The sequence below is a fragment of the Musa acuminata genome, unplaced genomic scaffold, assembly GCF_036884655.1.
Source record: "Musa acuminata AAA Group cultivar baxijiao unplaced genomic scaffold, Cavendish_Baxijiao_AAA HiC_scaffold_1136, whole genome shotgun sequence".
NCBI classification, from domain to species: Eukaryota; Viridiplantae; Streptophyta; class Magnoliopsida; order Zingiberales; family Musaceae; genus Musa; species Musa acuminata.
The window spans coordinates 9124288-9131787 of record NW_027021348.1 but is presented as its reverse complement, the minus strand read 5'-3'; positions in this window follow the sequence as shown (position 1 = coordinate 9131787).

The window sequence follows — 7500 nt, the reverse complement described above, 5'->3', positions numbered from 1 at the left end:
GAGCGAGCGGCGAGCGGCGGACAGCGAGCGAAGCGAGAGGCAGCACCGTCCCTGCTATACGAAAGCCCCATCCAGCCCTGTGCCACCCGGGGGGTTCCAGGGTGCTGAGATGGCTGACGTTTTGCTCCGCTCACGATGGTCACCGCACCACGCAAGAACAGCCCAAAAACAGGCCAAAACAGCCCAAAAACGGGCCAAAACAGGCCATTTTTGGCTGCGCGAGCGAGCGGCGAGCGGCGAACAGTGAGCGAAGCGTGAGGCAGCACCGTCCCTGCTATACGAAAGCCCCATCCAGCCCTGTGCCACCCGGGGGGTTCCAGGGTGCTGAGATGGCTGACATTTTGCTCCGCTCACGACGGTCGCCGCGCCACGCAAGAACAGCCCAAAAACAGGCCAAAACAGCCCAAAAACGGGCCAAAACAGGCCATTTTTGGCTGCGCGAGCGAGCGGCGAGCGGCGAACAGCGAGCGAAGCGTGAGGCAGCACCGTCCCTGCTATACGAAAGCCCCATCCAGCCCTGTGCCACCCGGGGGGTTCCAGGGTGCTGAGATGGCTGACATTTTGCTCCGCTCACGACGGTCGCCGCGCCACACAAGAACAGCCCAAAAACAGGCCAAAACAGCCCAAAAACGGGCCAAAACAGGCCATTTTTGGCTGCGCGAGCGAGCGGCGAGCGGCGAACAGCGAGCGAAGCGTGAGGCAGCACCGTCCCTGCTATACGAAAGCCCCATCCAGCCCTGTGCCACCCGGGGGGTTCCAGGGTGCTGAGATGGCTGACATTTTGCTCCGCTCACGACGGTCGCCGCGCCACGCAAGAACAGCCCAAAAACAGGCCAAAACAGCCCAAAAACGGGCCAAAACAGGCCATTTTTGGCTGCGCGAGCGAGCGGCGAGCGGCGAACAGCGAGCGAAGCGTGAGGCAGCACCGTCCCTGCTATACGAAAGCCCCATCCAGCCCTGTGCCACCCGGGGGGTTCCAGGGTGCTGAGATGGCTGACGTTTTGGTCCGCTCTCGACGGTCACCGCGCAACGCAAGAACAGGCCAAAAACTGGCCAAAACGGCCCAAAAACGGGCCAAAACTGGCCATTTTTGGCTGCGCGAGCGAGCGGCGAGTGGCGGACAGCGAGCGAAGCGAGAGGCAGCACCGTCCCTGCTATACGAAAGCCCCATCCAGCCCTGTGCCACCCGGGGGGTTCCAGGGTGCTGAGATGGCTGACATTTTGCTCCGCTCACGACGGTCGCCGCGCCATGCAAGAACAGCCCAAAAACAGGCCAAAACGGCCCAAAAACGGGCCAAAACTGGCCATTTTCGGCTGCGCGAGCGAGCGGCGAGCGGCGGACAGCGAGCGAAGCGAGAGGCAGCACCGTCCCTGCTATACGAAAGCCCCATCCAGCCCTGTGCCACCCGGGGGGTTCCAGGGTGCTGAGATGGCTGACGTTTTGCTCCGCTCACGATGGTCACCGCACCACGCAAGAACAGCCCAAAAACAGGCCAAAACAGCCCAAAAACGGGCCAAAACAGGCCATTTTTGGCTGCGCGAGCGAGCGGCGAGCGGCGAACAGTGAGCGAAGCGTGAGGCAGCACCGTCCCTGCTATACGAAAGCCCCATCCAGCCCTGTGCCACCCTGTCACGACCTTAGCTGGAATTGCCTAAGGCGTGCGGCACCCTTGCGGCCAACGACGCGAACTTAGCTTGCGTTGCCTAAGTCGCGAGTCACTCTTGCGGCAAAGACGCGAACTTAGCTTGCCTTGCCTAAGTCGCGCTTCGCCCTTGCGATCTTGCTCCGCAAGGATCAGCCCACTTTGTAACCTCTCGCAGGTCCCGAAGGACCTGTAAAAGAGACAGAGAGTTAGATCGAAAGAACGAGCAACGGACACGTCCCGAAGTCTCGCGAAAAGGAAAGCTTTACAAGCAATTCGTCGAACACCTTGTGTGCACAAGAGAAAAGAGGGAGAGGGGGAAAAGCAAGGCTTTCAAGGATGAACGAACAGCTGCAAGCCCACAAACAGCCGCTCACCTGGTCCCGGACGCAACACCAAGTTCCCGTAAAGGTCACGTGCGAACTTGCGAAAGAGTGTTCAACGCCCGGTATATAACCGAAGCCCCATCCAGCCATGTGCCACCCGGGGGGTTCCTGGGTGCTGAGATGGCTGACGTTTTGGTGAGCGGAGGCAGCACTCCGCTCACCTCCCGCGGCACGCGAAAACGAAGCCGTTTTGGGCTGTTTTGGGGCTGTTTTGCTCGGTTCGGTGAGCGGTCGCTTTGCAACGCTGCAGCTTGTTCGAACTTACATATTTACAAGCAAAATGACCCAAAACCATGAGAAAACATGCTGTTGGGCAGCTGTACATGCGGGTGTGAGCGACGAACGGTTCGTTGAACGGAGTTGTTGCGGGTGCGCGACGACCGTTCGTGACATTCTCCCCCACTTAAACTGTCGACGCCCTCGTCGACGCTTGTTGGTAGGTGTTGATGACTTCTTCTTCATGTCGCAGGGCGTCTTCAGGCTCCCAACTGGCTTCAGTTCGGGGAAGCTTTCGCCACTTCACCAAGTACTCTGTCTGTTCCGCTCCGTTGGGTAGCTTTATCTTGCGATCCGCCAGAATGGTTTCCACTCGCTTCTCGTAGGAGGCTGTGATGGGAGGTAGCCGAGTTGGAACACTTCGAGAAGCGTCTTGCGGATCCGAATGGTAGGCCTTCAGGTTGCTGGCGTGAAGAACGTTGTGAATTTTGAACCACGCCGGCAGCTGCAACTTGTAAGAAACATTGCCTACCCTGCTGATAATTGGGAAGGGTCCTTCATACTTACGCACCAATCCTTTGTGAACTCTGTTCCTGAAGAATTGGAGTGATGCTGGTTGGAGCTTTACCAACACCAAATCGCCAACTTTGAACTCTTGCGGTCGCCTTCCCAAGTCGGCCCACTTCTTCATCCTCTTTGCCGCCTTCTCCAAGTAAGCCCGCGCAATATCTGCATTTCGGTGCCACTCCTTAGCGAAATGATAGGCTGAAGGACTACTTCCAGTATACCCAATTGCCATGGTGTGCGGAGTCGACGGTTGTTGTCCAGTGATAATTTCGAAGGGGCTCTTGTTGGACGCAGAGCTCCGCTGCAAGTTGTAGGAGAATTGGGCAATGTCCAACAGCTTCACCCAATCTCGTTGATTGGCACTCACGTAGTGCCGGAGATATTGCTCCAAGAGCGAATTTATTCTTTCAGTCTGACCATCCGTCTGGGGGTGGAGGCTTGTAGAGAAGTATAATTTTGATCCCAACAATTTGAATAGCTCGGTCCAGAATCGTCCTAGAAACCGAGCGTCTCGATCACTAATGATATTGTGTGGGACTCCCCAATACTTCACTACGTCCCTCATCATTAGTCTGGCCGCCTCTTCTGCTGAACAGTGTAGGGGAGCAGCAATGAAAGTTGCATACTTCGAAAACCGATCGACCACCACGAGTATCGATCCGAGTCCCCCTACAGGTGGCAAACTTGATATGAAGTCTAAGGAAATGCTCTCCCATGGCCTTTCTGGTACGGGCAACGGCTCCAAAAGCCCCACCGGCTTCCGCTGCTCCACCTTGTCTTGTTGGCAAGTAAGGCATGTTCGAACATACTCCTCCACATCAATCCCCATCTTTGGCCAGTAGAAGGCCCTCTCCACGAGAGCCAACGTTCTGTGAATGCCGGGGTGTCCAGCCCAAAGGGAATCGTGACACTCTTTCAAGAGTTCACGCCTTAGATTGTCCACTCGGGGAACATAAACCCTATTCCCTTTTGTGTAAACAAGTCCCTCCTGGACCCAAAATCGTCGTGCCTTGCCTTCTTTGATGAGCTGCATCAGGATAACGGCCTGGGGATCACTATACAGTCCATCTCTGATTCGGGAAAGGAAGGTGGAGTGTAACTGACTTGCTTGGCCTCTGCCCTCCAGTTGTGCAGCATTCACGCATTCCACTTTCCGACTCAGTGCATCGGCCACGACATTCGCCTTCCCGGGCTTGTATTCCATTGCCATGTCGAATTCGGCCAGGAAGTCCTGCCACCTTGCCTGCTTTGGTGAGAGTTTCTTCTGAGTTTGGAAATAGCTCAGGGCGATGTTGTCTGTCCTCAGCACAAATCGCGACCCAAGGAGGTAGTGTCGCCAAACTCGTAGGCAGTGGATCACCGCTGTCATCTCCTTCTCATGCACTGGATACCGCCTCTCGGTCTCGTTGAGTTTGCGGCTCTCGTAGGCCACCGGATGACCTTCTTGCATGAGTACTCCACCAATAGCAAAGTCCGAAGCATCTGTATGGACTTCAAAGGGCTCTCCATAGTTTGGCAATTTGAGCACTGGTTCTTCTAGAACAGCAGCCTTCAGATCTTGGAATGCTATCTCACATTTGTCAGACCACTTCCAAGGCTGCTCCTTCTTCAGCAACTCCGTCAGTGGGGTTGCCCGCTTCGAATATCCAGCAATGAAGCGTCGATAGTAGTTGACGAAACCAAGGAAGGATCTCAACTCTGGCACCTTCTTTGGAGTTCGCCATTCCGCAACTGCTTGCACCTTCGACTTGTCCATCCGGATGGAGCCATCACCGATTCGGTGCCCCAAGAACAGGATCTCAGTCTGAGCAAAGTAGCATTTCTCCCTTTTTACGAACAAAGTGTTCTCCCTGAGAACCTTGAAAATCGTCCGAAGGTGCTTGACGTGCTCCTCGAGCGTTTGGCTGTAAACGACGATGTCGTCCAAGTAGACGACCACGAACTTATCCAAATACTCCTTGAATAGCTGGTTCATGAGAGTACAGAATGTTGCCGGAGCGTTGGTTAAGCCGAAAGGCATCACCAAGAACTCAAACGCTCCATATCTGGTCACACATGTAGTCTTTGCTTCGTCGCCTTCAGCAATGCGCACCTGCCAATACCCCGACCGAAGGTCGAGTTTTGAGAAATACTTCGCCTTGCCCAATTGGTCGAACAAGTCCGCGATGAGCGGAATGGGATACTTGTTCTTCACCGTTACTTTGTTGAGGGCTCGATAGTCGACGCATAATCGGAGACTCCCATCTTGTTTCTTCTGAAAGAGAACTGGAGCTCCGAAAGGTGCTTTTGAGCTGCGGATGAGACCACCGCTTAGCAGTTCACCTAACTGCTTTCTAAGTTCTGCCAACTCTGGCGGGGCCATGCGATAGGGTGGTCTCGCTGGAGGCTTCACTCCTGGCTCCAGCTCAATACTGTGATCCACGCCTCTGCGTGGCGGAAGAGTCTTCGGCAACTCAGGTGGCATAACGTCTTTGAACTCCTTCAGGACGTTGGCCACCACAGCAGGTTCTTGAATGGCTTCTTCATTGAGTGGCTCTAGCTTCATAGCAGCCACGAATGTTAGTTCGCCCTTTCGCACCCCTTTCTTCAATTGTAATGCCGAAATATGTTGGGGCTCCTTGGTTCCTCTCCGAGAGACGGGCACCACACAGGGGTCATCGCCTCCCATCATACATAGGGAATTCAAGAATGGCATCGGCACCAACTTCGCCGCGTGCATAAACTCCATTCCAAGAATCACTTGGAAGTCGTCTAGTGGCACGGCCATCATGTTGGTGGTTCCGCTCCAAGTCCCGATTCTGATGGGAACTCCCTTCGCCAATCCGGAGATTCGCCTGGCCTCCGAGTTCACTGCTTTCATTCGGCTTGGGCTCTTCTCCAATGTCAACCCAAGTCGCTGTGCTTCACGATCGGCTATGAAGTTGTGGGTAGCGCCCGTGTCCACCATTGCACGGGTCGTTTGGCCATTCAGCTTGATGTCCACATACATCAGTTCACTACTTCCTGCTTTTTGTGCCTTCGTCTTCATGTTCTCCCCCACTTGACCCCGCATAGCGTTCAACAAACGCATTGCTCCCATTCGGGGTCCTTGCGACTCTTCATCGTCGCTGCTGGATTCAGAACTGCTTGAGCTAAGGGCAACAGCTTTGCCCTTGTCCGATCGGGGAGGGTGGATAGAAGCTGTCAGAGCGTTGAGTGCCTGCTTCTGTGGGCACTCCCTTACCATGTGCGGTCCTCCGCACAAGAAGCATCCTCCAGGTTTCGAGGCCTTGCCTTTTGGGTTCGGCCCTTTGTGGGAGCTCTTCTTCTTCTGTTCGCCCCCGAGCTCCTTCCCTCGAGAATGTTTTTGAGGGCGATTGCTTGAAGATTGTTTCCTTCTCGCTGGGTCTTCAGAGGAAACGAAGTCGGTGAGCCTTTCTGCAGCTGCAATTGCCCCGACCACGTCGGTAACATTCCTTCGATTCAGCTCTTGCTGAGCCCATGGTTTCAAACCATCAAGGAAACTGAACAACTTGTCCTTCTCGGACATGTCCTGTATGTCCAGCATCAGTGCAGAAAACTGCTTTACATAGTCTCGGATGGTGGTACTTTGGCGGAGTTGTCTCAACTTCCTTCTTGCGACGAACTCTGTGTTCTCCGGTAGGAACTGAGTTCTCAACTCTCGCTTCAAGTCTTCCCATGTGTCGACTCGACACCGACCTTGTTGGATTTCCTCCCAACGAGTTCGCCACCAAAGTTTCGCATCTCCGTTCAGATACATTGTTGCTATTGAAACTTTGGTATCTTCAGAATCGGGTCTCGTAGCTCGGAAGTATTGTTCCATGTCAAACAGAAAGTTCTCGAGCTCCTTGGCATCTCTGGCCCCTCCGTATCCATGGGGCTCAGGTGCCCTCAAGTTTTGTGGCGGTGCAACGCGGGTGTTGCCTCCTCCCGCATTTAGCGTTCTTGTGAGCATAGCCACCTTCGCCGTGAGTTCCGCCACAACATCTTGTAAGTGCTGCACGGAGTCCTTGGTGTCATCGGACAGTCGGTCGACTAGGGCCTCGACCTTGTCGATCCTGGACTCCGCTTCCTCTTGCGAGCTCTCTACCCCAACAAGTCTTTGTTGGCCATGGTAGAGTTCCTCCATGCTCGCTTCCAGAACATCCAGGCGGGTTTCCGCCGTCGTGAGTCTCTCCTTATGACTCTTTTTCCCAGTTAGCGCACCAGATTGCGCTTCCTCCGCTCGCGGAGAGTTGCCAACTTCTCGCTCATCCTGTTCGCTGCCGCGATCCTCATGAGCGGCTCCAACAGCATGAGAGCGAGTGTGCACATGCAGCCCACCTGCGGCTGCTTGGGGCAAGGGTCCGGCCTGCCCCGTCTTGCTTGATTCGCCACGATGCTTTGCCATGGCGAAGTTGCGAAGTTCGTTCGCTGTTCGATCGAAGAGCTTGCCCGCTCTGATACCACAATGTCACGACCTTAGCTGGAATTGCCTAAGGCGTGCGGCACCCTTGCGGCCAACGACGCGAACTTAGCTTGCGTTGCCTAAGTCGCGAGTCACTCTTGCGGCAAAGACGCGAACTTAGCTTGCCTTGCCTAAGTCGCGCTTCGCCCTTGCGATCTTGCTCCGCAAGGATCAGCCCACTTTGTAACCTCTCGCAGGTCCCGAAGGACCTGTAAAAGAGACAGAGAGTTAGATCGAAAGA